The sequence below is a fragment of the Rutidosis leptorrhynchoides genome, chromosome 4 (genome assembly GCF_046630445.1).
Source record: "Rutidosis leptorrhynchoides isolate AG116_Rl617_1_P2 chromosome 4, CSIRO_AGI_Rlap_v1, whole genome shotgun sequence".
In the NCBI taxonomy this organism is placed as follows: Eukaryota; Viridiplantae; Streptophyta; class Magnoliopsida; order Asterales; family Asteraceae; genus Rutidosis; species Rutidosis leptorrhynchoides.
Genome location: NC_092336.1, coordinates 540720258 through 540734250, shown reverse-complemented (window position 1 = coordinate 540734250; position 13993 = coordinate 540720258).

Below are 13993 nucleotides of genomic sequence, written 5' to 3'. Positions count from 1 at the left end.
AAGCTATTTCAACAAGTTTATATTTTATAATTTATTTCTTTACAAGCTCGTGAAATCTTATCAGTTGTACAATAATTAATCTTATAAAAAAGATAAGTTTAAGCAATCATAAGCTTGTCACTTAAAATAACATATATAAGTAACTTATTTTTTCATATCCTTTAAAGGTATTATCTATCAAACAAATTTGTTTGAAATTGCAACTTATATAGGAAAAAAAAAACACAAGTTTAATCGTTGGTGTGCCAAACACAGCCGAAAAAAAATTAAATCTTAATATTATTTGAGTTATAAAAATACTTATATCGGTGGTTTTAAACATTCATATTCACACCAAATATGTATGTATGTATATATGTATGCATGTATGTGTGTATATATATATATATAGGCAGGATCAATGGGAAGTAACCAATCGGGGGAAAGCGGGGGGAAAGCGGGGGGAAGCAAATTTTTTTTTCTTTTTCGTTTTTTTAAATTTTTTTTCAGGCATCAAGATCACACGAAAATATGATCATTTAGAAAAGACACTTCGTGATGAATGTTATTATTTAGGCGGGAAAACGATCGACAAAAATAACATTCAAGATAATATTGATCGTGAAGTGTAACACCCCGTTTTTTCCGTACATATTTAAAGGTACAAACTTAATTATTAGCACGATTATATCTTGTTCGTTTATGTGATTAAATGAGCCAAAGTGTTAGTTTATGAGTGGGTTCATGTATGTGAGTGTATATATATATATGTATATATATATATATATATATATATATATATATATATATATATATATTTGAGAATACATGTGTGGACATGTATATGTACGTGTCGCGATGGAGTTGAGTCGTGCGGGACTTAAGGTTGAAGCTTAGGCGTGCATAGGAAGAGTGAATGAGGTGTGCTAGTTGTTTGAACCACGTTTTGTGTTAAATGGTCGAAGTGACCAGGCTCAGGCAAACGCCGCGCCGCGACGGGCGGGACCGTGCCGCGACAAACAAAGCAAACCTGGATCAGAGATTGGGTTAAGAAGGGCCTATTTTCCCTTTATGTGTCGCGCCTCGATGATTAAGGCCGCGCCGCGACAGTTCTGCTGAACTGGTGTCGGACTTAGCTCATTTTAAGGGATTTTAAGGGGCAAAATGGTAAATTGACATATGGATCTGATGGGGGCATTAACTCTCCACCACATATCCATTTAATTCATTTTTCTTTTCTCTTTTCTTCCCATTTTCTCTCCCAAAACACAAAACCCACTTAGTTTAATCTTGAGATTTGAAGGTGAAGATTTGTGAATCAAACCTATGAGCAAGAATTAAAGTTGTTCCTTGTGTCTCTAGCTACGCGTTGATAGTCTCGGTAAGTTCTAACTCTAAGTTTTTGAGTTTTAATTGGTTAATGGCTAGGGTTTTGGTTACTAGAGATTTGTAAGACCCAAATTGGTGGTAAAATGGGTGAGTTTGGGTTATGTTGTTGTAATGAAACCCTAATAGCCACAATCTAGGGTTTTGGCCTAGTGATTTGAGGTTGTAAGTGTCAATTGATGTTGTTAGTCACTAATGCACTTTAAGAATTATGAAAGAAGTGTTAATAGGCAAGTTTGACTTGATTGTGAGTTTAAGTGAGATAAAATGGGTCAAAATGTACTAGTTGACCTAATTAGATGAAATGGGTATGGATTACCCTAAGTTTTGTGTTAATTGAAGTTAATAGACTTTAATTCACTAGTCTTAGTGATTAAAGTCGAGTCTTGGCCATTTATGGGCGGTTGTGAGTAGTTGAGTCATTTAATGCAAATTGGGTCATTAAATGCTCAAGTGGGAGTACTGTGGTTAATCCCACTAGTTGTGAAATTGAATGTGCACTTAATGATTTAGGTACATTGCGTTGAAGCTCGGAAGTGCTAAATCATCATCCTTGTGACAAGGTGAGTGGAATAATTATGCGTTCATGTATATGGCGTGTTTATTTGTGAATGTTATGGTATGAACCACGTGCCGGTAGTGCCATAACATGTGTGGGATGGAGTGTGAACCACGAGCCGGTAGCACTATAAACTAAGATGTGAACCACGAGCCGGTAGCATCGAGTGTGAACCACGAGCCGGTAGCACTATAAACTAAGATGTGAACCACGAGCCGGTAGCATCGAGTGTGAACCACGAGCCGGTAGCACTATAAACGAGTATGACTCAAAAGCGTATGGTGTGAACCACTAGCCAGTAGCACCGATAATGCTAAAAACGAACATATATTTCATAGCATTATTCCTCAAGAAAGACAAGCTTTTAGTTGCAATTGTTCTATTTAAAAGTGATATTCGTTTAAATAATAAAAGGTGAAGACAAAAGACAGATTCGACGAATTGAAGACGTAAAGGTCCAAAAAGCTCAAAAGTACAAAAAACAATCAAAGTGGTTCCAATTATTGATAAGAAACGTCTCGAAATTACAAGAGTACAAGATTCAAAACGCAAAGTACAAGATATTAAATTGTACGCAAGGACGTTCGAAAAACCGAAACCGGGACATGAGTAAACTCTCAACGCTCGACGCAACGGACTAAAAATTACGAGTCAACTATGCACATAAATATAATATAATATTTAAATAATTCTTAAAATTATTTATATATTATATTTATATTAAAAATCCGTCGGCAAACAAAGAGCCAAAGCTGGGTGAGCTGTAATTTCAAACTCCGCGAGTTGCGGAGTTTGAAGGCAAAAAATTATGCGACTCGTGGAGTTCACCTGGACTCAAATTCCTATAAAAGCCAACGCAGTTCGACGAGTTTTAATATGATATAATCTATCTCTCTCTCTCAATATACGTAATATATATATATATATATATATATATATATATATATATATATATATATATATATATATATTTATATTTTAATTTTAATTTTAATTTTAATTCTAATAATAAGGGTATGTTAGCGAATGTTGTGAGGGTGTAAGTCAAAATTCTGTCCGTGTAATGCTACGCTATTTTTAATCATTGTAAGTTATGTTCAACCTTTTTACATTAATTTCTCGTAGCTAAGTTATTATTATGCTTATTTAATCCGAAGTAATCATGATGTTGGGCTAAAAATATTAAAATTGGGTAATTGGGCTTTGTACCATAATTGGGGTTTGGACAAAAGAATGACACTTGTGGAAATTAGACTATGGGCTATTAATGGGCTTTATATTTGTTTAACTAAATGATAGTTTGTTAATTTTAATTTAGAGATTTACAATTGGACGTCCCTATAAATAACCATATACACTCAATCAAACACGATGGGCGGGGTATTTATATGTACGAATAATCGTTCATTTAACCGGACACGGGAATGGATTAATAGCCACTAGAATTATTAAAACAGGGTTGAAATTATGTACAAGGACACTTGTCATAATTGTTAACAAAGTATTAAAACCTTGGGTTACACTCAGTCGACATCCTGGTGTAATTATTAAACAAAGTATTAAAATCTTGTTACAGTTTAAGTCCCCAATTAGTTGGAATATTTGACTTCGGGTATAAGGATAATTTGACGAGGACACTCGCACTTTATATTTATGACTGATGGACTGTTATGGACAAAAACCAGACGGACATATTAAATAATCCAGGACAAAGGACAATTAACCCATGGGCATAAAACTAAAATCAACACGTCAAACATCATGATTACGGAAGTTTAAATAAGCATAATTCTTTTATTTCATATTTAATTTTCTTTATTTTATATTTAATTGCACTTCTAATTATCGCATTTTTATTTATTGTTATTGTATTTAATTGCACTTTTAATTATCGTACTTTTTAATTATCGCAAGTTTATTTTATCGCACTTTTATTATTCGCAATTTCATTATCGTTATTTACTTTACGCTTTAAATTAAGTCTTTTATTTATTTAATATTTTACATTTGGTTTTAACTGCGACTAAAGTTTTAAAATCGACAAACCGGTCATTAAACGGTAAAAACCCCCCTTTATAATAATAATATTACTTATATATATATTTGTATTTTTATAAATTAAACTAATATAGCGTTAAGCTTTGATTAAAAGATTTTCCCTGTGGAACGAACCGGACTTACTAAAAACTACACTACTGTACGATTAGGTACACTGCCTATAAGTGTTGTAGCAAGGTTTAAGTATATCCATTCTCTAAATAAATAAATATCTTGTGTAAAATTGTATCGTATTTAATAGTATTTCCTTGTAAAATTTAATAGTATTTTATACCCCTTAGCTTTGACATCAAGTATTTTTTGCGCCGCTGCCGGAGAACTTAAACGCCGAAAGCGCAACACTAAATATTAAAAAAAAAAAAAAATTATTTTTAGTTTACTTTTATAAAAAGAAGCTTTTGTAAAAATACGTTTTAAATATTCGAAAACATAAAAAGAAAAACAAAAATATAATATTTTTAAGAGTTTATTAAATATTTAAGTTTGATAAAGTTTCTTTATTTTTATTTTATAAAAATATAAGTTTTATTTAAATATTTTGTTTTTATTTAAAATATAAAATCAAAAACCGAAAAAAAATTTATATATAAATCTAGTTTTAAGATTTTTATTTATAAAATTATAACATATTTTTATTTCTATTCTAGTTTTTAAAATATAAGTTTTATTTAAATTATATAAATATTTTAATTAAATTAAAAACAGAAAAATAAAAAAATATATATAAATAAAATTACGTTGAACCTGTCAAACGAAGCAACTTGATCTGAAATTTAAAACCCCGCGACTCGCGGAGTTTTCCAGCCTCGGGCACCGCAAGTCGCGGAGTAGCCCTGACACGGGTACACAGGAACCCTAACAGCAATAATTACGGGATAATTATTATTATTATTAATTCTAAACCCTAATTAGGGCATTTTTATTATAATATTTAGTTTTAATTAGTTTATTTAGTTTTATTTAATTTTATTTAGTTTAATTAAATTATAAAATTAATAATTTTATAAAATAAATAATATAAAAATAATATTTTTATAAAAATTGTACTTTTTACAACTTTTAGTATATTTTTATATTTTGTCCCTTTTTAATTGTTTTAGCGTAATATTTGTGTTTTTCGATAGTTTTTAGTTTTAAACTTAATTTTTGCCATAGTTATTTTTATTTATAGATTTTTAGGCTTTGTCGTAAAATCCCTTAAGTGCTTTTTCTTTAGACTAAGATCTAGGTGCTTTAGAATTTTGCGACGCCTTTTTAAATTTTAGTGCTTTTTTTTTAAGTTATTGCCATTTGGGATATAGTTTTACTTGTAAGCTTTAATATTTTTAGACACCTTTTACCTATGTATCAATTATCATTCCAATTAGTAATCTCAATTTGCGATTATAATTTTAAGTTAGTGATAGTAATAAGGTTGGGTTAGTCGAGTGTTTTTAAGTTCTATAAGTCATTTCTTTTTATTTCTTATTTTCCGACGCCTTTTATTTTTCAACCCTTTTCTTTTTCTTTTTCGACGCACTCTTTTTCTTTCTTATTTCTCGCTATTCTAGTTTTAGGACATAGATTTTTTTTTCTACTTCTTATCTAAATTTCTTAAAATTACGAAAATTTATTTTAAGTGGTTAAATCGATAGACATCAAAATTTTCTGGTTCGTAGTAATAGTTGGATTTGTACGTGGACCGGGTTATTGGAGCCAAACAGTCCTCAATTATATTGAGACCAAACGAATCCTGCCCCTCTACTGCATCTTTTGGCTATTCGAAACGTGGGCAAAATCAGAAAAGTCTATTAATTGGATAACTTATATAATTTTTCTTTCCTTTTTAAAAACTAATAGGATATTTAGTGAATGCACCGAGCAAGACGTTCACCACCTGTAACTAGATCAAGACATTTAGCAAATATTACCGCCGTTGATTTTTCTTTAGAATCGTCATCCAGTCGACCAAGTACTCCAATTCAAATTTCCGATAATCCATTTTTTGAACCCGACCTCACAATTGAGAATCCGGAGAATATTCAGGGACGATTCATAGATCCTGAACCATTAAATTTTCCTCCAGAACCACCAATCATTCAAACAGAGATTGTTGAGGAACGAACCATTAAATCAGAATCCTCTAGTGATTCCGATTCAACAAATTCAATTATGGAGAATCTAGAACCTTTAAGTATGGAAGACCGAATGAGAGCTAAACGTACTGGCCAAGGTCATGCAATTACTCATCTAGACATTAATGCGCCAGATTATGAAATCAAAGGACAAATTCTACACATGGTGACTAATCAATGCCAATTTAGTGGTGCGCCGAAGGAAGATCCAAATGAACATCTTCGTACCTTTAATAGGATCTGTACTCTATTTAAAATAAGAGAAGTTGAGGATGAACAGATATATCTCATGTTATTTCCCTGGACTTTAAAGGGAGAAGCCAAAGATTGGTTGGAATCGTTACCTGAAGGGGCGATTGATACATGGGACGTTTTAGTTGAAAAATTTCTTAAACAATTCTTTCCGGCATCTAAAGCCTTAAGACTTCAAGGAGAAATTGTTACGTTCACACAGAAACCGAATGAAACTCTATATGAGGCATGTACAAGATTTGGAAAGTTATTAAGAGGATGTCTGCAACATGGTTTAGACACCTGTCAAATAGTACAAATATTCTACCAAGGATGCGACATCACTACAAGAAAAGACATCGATATAGCAGCTGGTGGTTCCATTATGAAGAAAACCGAAACTGATGCTTATAAAATTATTGATAACACTGCTTCCCACTCACATGAGTGGCACCAAGAAAAAGATATCGTTAGATCATCTAAAGCAGCTAGAGCCGATTCTAGCTATGACTTAGATTCCATTTCTGCAAAGATAGATGCTGTCGAGAGACGAATGGAAAAGATGACTAAGGATATTCACTCAATACGAATTAGTTGTGAGCAGTGTGGAGGACCACATTTGACAAAAGATTGTCTCAGTATTGAATTAATAATGGAACAAAGAGAAAATATTTCATACATAAACCAAAGGCCTGGAAATAATTATCAGAATAATTATCAACCGCCAAGACCGATCTACAATCAAAACCAGAATTATAATCGAAATATTCCATACAACAACCAACAAGGTCCTATCAATCAACAAGTATCTAACAATACTTACAACCAGCAAAGACCTAATTTTCAAAACAAACCACCACAAACCGATGATAAAAAGCCGAATTTAGAAGATATGATGACGAAGCTAGTTGAAACTCAAACGCAGTTTTTCACATCTCAAAAACAAACTAATGAACAAAATGCTCAAGCATTTAGAAATCAACAAGCTTCTATTCAAAACTTGGAACAAGAAGTAAGTAACCTAGCAAGGTTAATAGGTGAAAGAATACCGGGAAGTTTACCTAGTGATACAAATGCAAACCCCCGGAATGAAACAGCTAAAGCCATTACCACAAGAAGTGGTACAACACTTAAACCACCTGAAATACCTGTAACTTCTGATGAAGCTATTCCTACTCCACAAGAACCACAACCTGATCAAGATAAGTAAAAAGAACCGGTAGTTGAAAAGGTTAATGAAGATAACACAGTTAAGGCTAAACCTTATGTTAAACCATACCAACCACCACTTCCTTACCCGAGTAAAATGAAGAAAGAGAAACTTGAAGCCGAGCAATCCAAATTCTTGGATATGTTTAAACAGATAAATGTAAATCTTCCTTTCATTGATGTGATTTCAGGAATGCCTAGATATGCTAAATTTTTGAAAGATCTGATCACGAATAGAAAGAAAATGGAAGAACTCTCGGCTGTTACTATGAACGCTAATTGTTCAGCAGTGCTGTTGAATAAGATACCAGAAAAATTATCTGATCCAGGAAGTTTCACAATTCCATGTTTTCTGGGTAGTCTTAGTTCAATAGAAGCATTGGCAGACTTAGGTGCTAGTATAAATTTAATGCCGTATTCACTATACGCTAAACTAGACCTTGGAGAATTGAAACCAACAAGAATAAGCATACAACTAGCCGATCGATCAATAAAATATCCTAGAGGGATAATGGAGAACATGCTAGTTAAAGTTGGTACTTTAGTATTTCCAGTAGATTTTGTTGTTCTGGACATGGAAGAAGATTCTCAAGTTCCTCTCATATTAGGAAGACCATTCTTAAACACGGCTAAAGCAATGATAGACGTGTTTGGTAAGAAATTGACCCTAAGTATAGAGGACGAGAGTGTTACCTTTTCAGTTGATAGAGCAATGCAACAACCGCAATCTGCAGATGATACATGTTATTATATTCAAACTATAGATTCATATGCAGAATTGTTAGAAGAATTTCCAGAATTACAAGGAACAGGAGAATGTTCTTTAGGAGAAGGAACTGAACCAATTGATGAAGTTGAAATGTTAGCTACACTTATAGCTAATGGATATGAACCAACAACAGAAGAAATTCAAATGCTAAAAGAAGAAGACAGATATCGATATAAATCATCGATAGAAGAACCACCGAAATTAGAGTTAAAGCCACTTCCAAACCATTTGGAATACGCTTATTTACATGGTGAATCTGAATTACCTGTAATAATATCGTCTTCTCTTACTGCAAATGAGAAATCACAACTCATTTCTGTGTTGAAAGCTCATAAACCAGCCATTGCATGGAAGATTCATGATATTAAAGGAATAAGTCCTTCGTATTGCACACATAAAATCCTTATGGAAGAAGGTCATAAAACGTATGTGCAACGCCAACGAAGACTAAATCCGAATATGCAAGATGTTGTTAAAAAAGAAATAATTAAACTGCTAGATGCAGGTTTAATTTATCCAATTTCTGATAGTCTATGGGTAAGCCCAGTTCAATGCGTGCCTAAGAAGGGTGGCATGACTGTCATTACAAATGAAAAAAATGAGCTTATTCCTACTAGGACTGTAACAGGATGGCGTGTATGTATTGATTATAGAAAATTAAATGACGTCACCAGAAAAGATCACTTTCCCTTACCTTTCATTGATCAAATGTTGGAAAGGCTAGCCGGAAATAGTTTCTATTGTTTTCTTGATGGATTTTCCGGATATTTTCAAATTCCAATAGCACCCGAAGATTAAGAGAAAACCACGTTCACGTGCCCTTATGGTACTTTTGCTTACAAACACATGCGATTTGGACTTTGCAACGCCCCTGCAACCTTTCAAAGGTGTATGATGGCGATTTTTCACAACATGATAGAAGAATGCATGGAAGTTTTCATGGATGACTTTTCAGTCTTCGGTGATACATTTGAATCATGTCTAGCTAATCTTGAACGAATGCTGATTAGATGCGAACAATCAAATCTAGTACTTAATTGGGAGAAATGCCATTTCATGGTTAAAGAAGGCATCGTTCTTGGACATAAAATTTCAAAAGAAATAATTGAAGTGGATAGAGCTAAAGTAGATGTAATTGCTAAACTTCCACATCCCACCAATGTTAGAGGAGTTAGGAGTTTTCTAGGGCATGCCGGTTTTTACCGACGTTTCATAAAAGAGTTTTCTAAAATTGCCACTCCTATGAATAAACTCCTAGAAAAGGATGCTCCATTCATCTTTTCAGATGAATGTATCAAATCTTTTAATATTCTTAAAGAGAAACTTACTAATGCGCCGATCATGATAACACCAAATTGGAATCTACCGTTTGAACTAATGTGCGATGCAAGTGATTTTGCAATGGGAGCCGTTTTAGGACAAATGATTAAAAAACGATTTCAACCTATATATTATGCTAGTAAGACGTTACAAGGAGCACAAATGAACTATACAACTACTGAAAAAGAACTCCTTGCTATTGTCTTTGCTTTTGACAAATTTCGTTCATATCTCGTTCTAGCAAAAACGGTGGTCTATACCGACCATTCTGCTCTTAGATACCTATTTTCGAAACAAGATGCCAAACCAAGATTAATCCGTTGGATCTTACTCTTACAAGAGTTTGATATTGAAATTCGAGAAAAAAGAGGAGCAGAAAATCTCACCGCTGATCATCTTTCTCGTCTTGAAAATCCCGAATTAGAAGTTCTAAATGAATCGGCCATACAAGACAACTTTCCTGATGAATATCTATTGAAGATAGATTATAATGAAATTCCATGGTTTGCAGACTATGCAAACTATTTAGTATGTGGATTCCTTGAAAAAGGATTATCGTACCAAAAATGAAAGAAATTCTTCAGTGATATAAAACACTATTTCTGGGAAGATCCACATCTATTTAAAAGTTGTCCAGATGGAATAATACGCCGATGTGTAATCGGAGATGAAGCTAGTAAAATTTTAAACCATTGTTACACAGGACCAACAGGAGGGCATTATGGGCCTCAACTAACAGCAAGAAAAGTTTATGATGCTGGATTCTATTGGCCTACAATTTACAAAGACGCACACCTTCTTTGCAAATCCTGTGATGCTTGTCAAAGGGTCGGAAAAATAAGTCAACGTGATGAAATGCCACAAAATGTCATTCAAGTATGCGAAGTATTTGACATTTGAGGTATTGACTTTATGGGTCAATTTCCAAAATCTCATAATAATCTCTATATTCTCGTAGCCATTGATTATGTATCTAAATGGGCGAAAGCATAAGCTCTCCCAACTAACGATGCAAGAGTTGTAGTCAACTTTTTAAAACGTCTTTTTGCAAGGTTTGGAACACCGAAAGCTTTAATAAGTGATCGGGGAACTCATTTTTGTAATAATCAACTTGAGAAAGTTCTCAAAAGATATGGAGTAACTCATAAAATCTCCACCGCGTATCATCCACAAACAAGTGGACAAGTTGAAAATACCAACCGAGCTTTAAAACGTATTCTAGAAAAAACCGTAGGATCAAATCCGAAGGAATGGTCCATTAAATTGGAGGATGCACTCTGGGCTTTTAGAACAGCCTACAAAACTCCAATTGGAACCACACCTTTTAAACTCGTCTACGGAAAAGCATGTCATCTTCTAGTAGAAATTGAACACAAAGCATTTTGGGCTTTGAAGACATGTAATCTTGATTTACATGAAGCCGGACGTCTACGATTAAGTCAACTAAACGAATTAGAAGAATTAAGACATGAAGCATACGAAAATTTGTTAATCTATAAGGAAAGAACGAAGAAATGGCATGATAAAAGAATCAGAAGTTTAAAAGAATTTAAAGAAGGAGACAGAGTTCTTCTTTTCAATTCACGATTCAAGCTATTTCCTGGAAAATTGAAATCAAGATGGTCTGGACCATTCATAGTCAAAAGAGTTTTCCCATACGGAATGATAGAATTAATAAATTCAAATGGGATTGAATTTAAGGTTAATGGTCACAGAGTTAAACAGTACATAGATAGTCCAAAGGAAGTTGACAATGAAGTTAATCACAATTTCGATACCATAGCTAACTAAGTGTGGGGAGAATCAAGTCTTTAAAGGATAATATGTATTTCTGTTAGAGTTAGATTGTCTATTTTCGTGTAGTTCTCGAAAATGGAACCCGAATGGTCTTTCCCTAGCAGACCCTAAAGAACTAGTCTTCTCCCCCCATTCTGAATTTTTATTTTTTTTAGGTTTTTACGAAATGAAGACTTCTGCGAACTAAACCATGGTCTAATGCTACACGCTTTGATCACTAAACGTAATAATGACACACTTCTGAGTGAAATAGTATCAGTAATCAGAGAAAGATTGGATGGAGTAAGAAAAGAATCCAGATGCGAAGATAATAAGTTACAATTTGGTAAAGGAAAATCAAAATCCGCAGCGAAAAGAAGAGCACGACACCTAGAAAGATGTCACAAATGCGGAAAATGGTCACATGGAGGTAAATGTTCAAATAATCAAACCTATTCAAACACCGAATTTGTTACTTTATGCAGAGACGGACCGTTCATATGTTTAGAAGAAAAAACATTGAATGATCGAGGTTACGCCTATGTAGCTATGGAAAACCAATTAAACCGACTATCTTATGAATGGGATAGATCATATAACTAAGAATACTATCTCACAGGTAAGTCTGTACAGTTTTTATTTTTTTATTTTTATTTTTAACCTTTTGATAATAAACGCTAATTTGTTCGCTATAAAGTATTAAATTGGTATTGAATAAAATTAGGTTTGGCGACCGAAATTATTGATATCATTCAAAAATTTATTACATCACTGTAAAATTTAACGTTTATTCTTAAGTTATAAATATCTTTAATCAATCAACCCAAAATATTTCAAAAATTCGTCATGAGTTAAATTAGGTCATGGAACCGAAATTACTTTACCGAAAAGAGGGGCGTATATTTTTGATAATATTTGATTGATTAAAGTGGGATAAAAGCCAAAAAGATTTTTAATTTTACCATGTTTTAAAAAATTAACATATAAAAATTAAAATAATATTGTAAACTTTTTAAAATTAATATATTTAAAATTGTAAATATTTGAAAAATTAATCTTTTTAATATAAGTTTGTATGTTTAAAAACAAAAATATAATATAAGTTTGGTGTGAATTTTTAATTTTTATTATATGAATTCTTAATTTTGTGCATTTTAAATTTAAGTTTGGTGTGAATTAAAAACAAAAATTTACTTTATTTTGCTAAGTTAAAAATATAATTTTTAAAATTCGTCGTGAGTTGAAGACTAGGTCTTTGAACCGAAATTGCTTTACCCGAGGGAGGGACGAGAACTTTTATTATCATTATTTTTAAACTTATTGAATTAAAGTATGCCAAAAACATTAAAAAAAACCAAAAATCTTAGCTTTTAAAACAATCGCTACAAAAAGACAAATTTTAAAATTTTGTCGAAGGACGGACTAGGACATCGATCCGAAACGACCTCGTCCTAAAACAAAGGAAAACAAAATTTTAAATTTATTTTATATTTGTTTTATAAGTTAAGGCTTATATATAAAAAAAAAAAACCAAACACCGCGACTCGCGGTATTTGAAACTGCCAAACGCCGCGACTCGCGGAGAGACCAAAATACAGAAAAAAATAAAATCGCTGGAACTGATCATTCCACACACCACACACAAAAACTGCGAACAAAACACCCGAAAAACACACACTAAAACCTCCAAAAATCGAAATTTTTCACCGTTTTTCATCAAATCTTTTACTAAAATCATGTTGAGAAGGAATTACTCAAGAAAAACGGTAAATTTCTACACCTAAACACCATTTAATCCGAAAATTGGTGTTCTTGAGCAATTTTTTCCCCAATTCGATTTTGATACTTTTTAGTGTAATTATGCTTAAATTGCTTATGTATTATGCTTGTATAACCTAGATTGATGCTATTTAACATGATTAGATGCCTTAAACTTCAAATTTTAAGTAATCTAGGGTTTGTGTTCTTGAGCAAATTTGGGGCTTTTTGATATAAACAGGTTATGGCCAATTTTTGTCATGAATTGTTGCTAAATTAAGTAGTGTAACATGTTTAGGTAGTTAAATGATCCAAACTTTGAGCCTAAGCATGATTTTGAGAATTAAAGTGGACTTTTTCAAGTCTAAAATTCATGAACTTGATTTTTGAGAGATAATGCCATTTGAAACTTGTTTAATTGCTAGTAATGATTATTTTGACATGTTATTTGAGTTGAATGCTTATGAACTTGGTGAACATTTTCGTATATGCTTATTTGAAAAAGTGTAGATTTGATAAAAATATGAAAATGAGCTTATGTTTGATATAAATTGAACATGTCATTGTAATTATTTTGATTGATGATTTTGCTGACACTAATGCATATTTGGATGCACAAAAATTGTGTCTGATGTGTTTTGCAGACTGAAAGGGGTGAATCTTCATCCCAAGCTCGCAATGCTCCTGCTGAGAATACGGAACAACAGGAGGTGGATAACTACTACAAACAAGATATACCTCATCCAGTCATGACATTTTCAGATATGCACTTGGAAGATTTGCACCCGAACTTGAGATTTGACAGACGTTGGATAGATTATCCAAAATACCAAA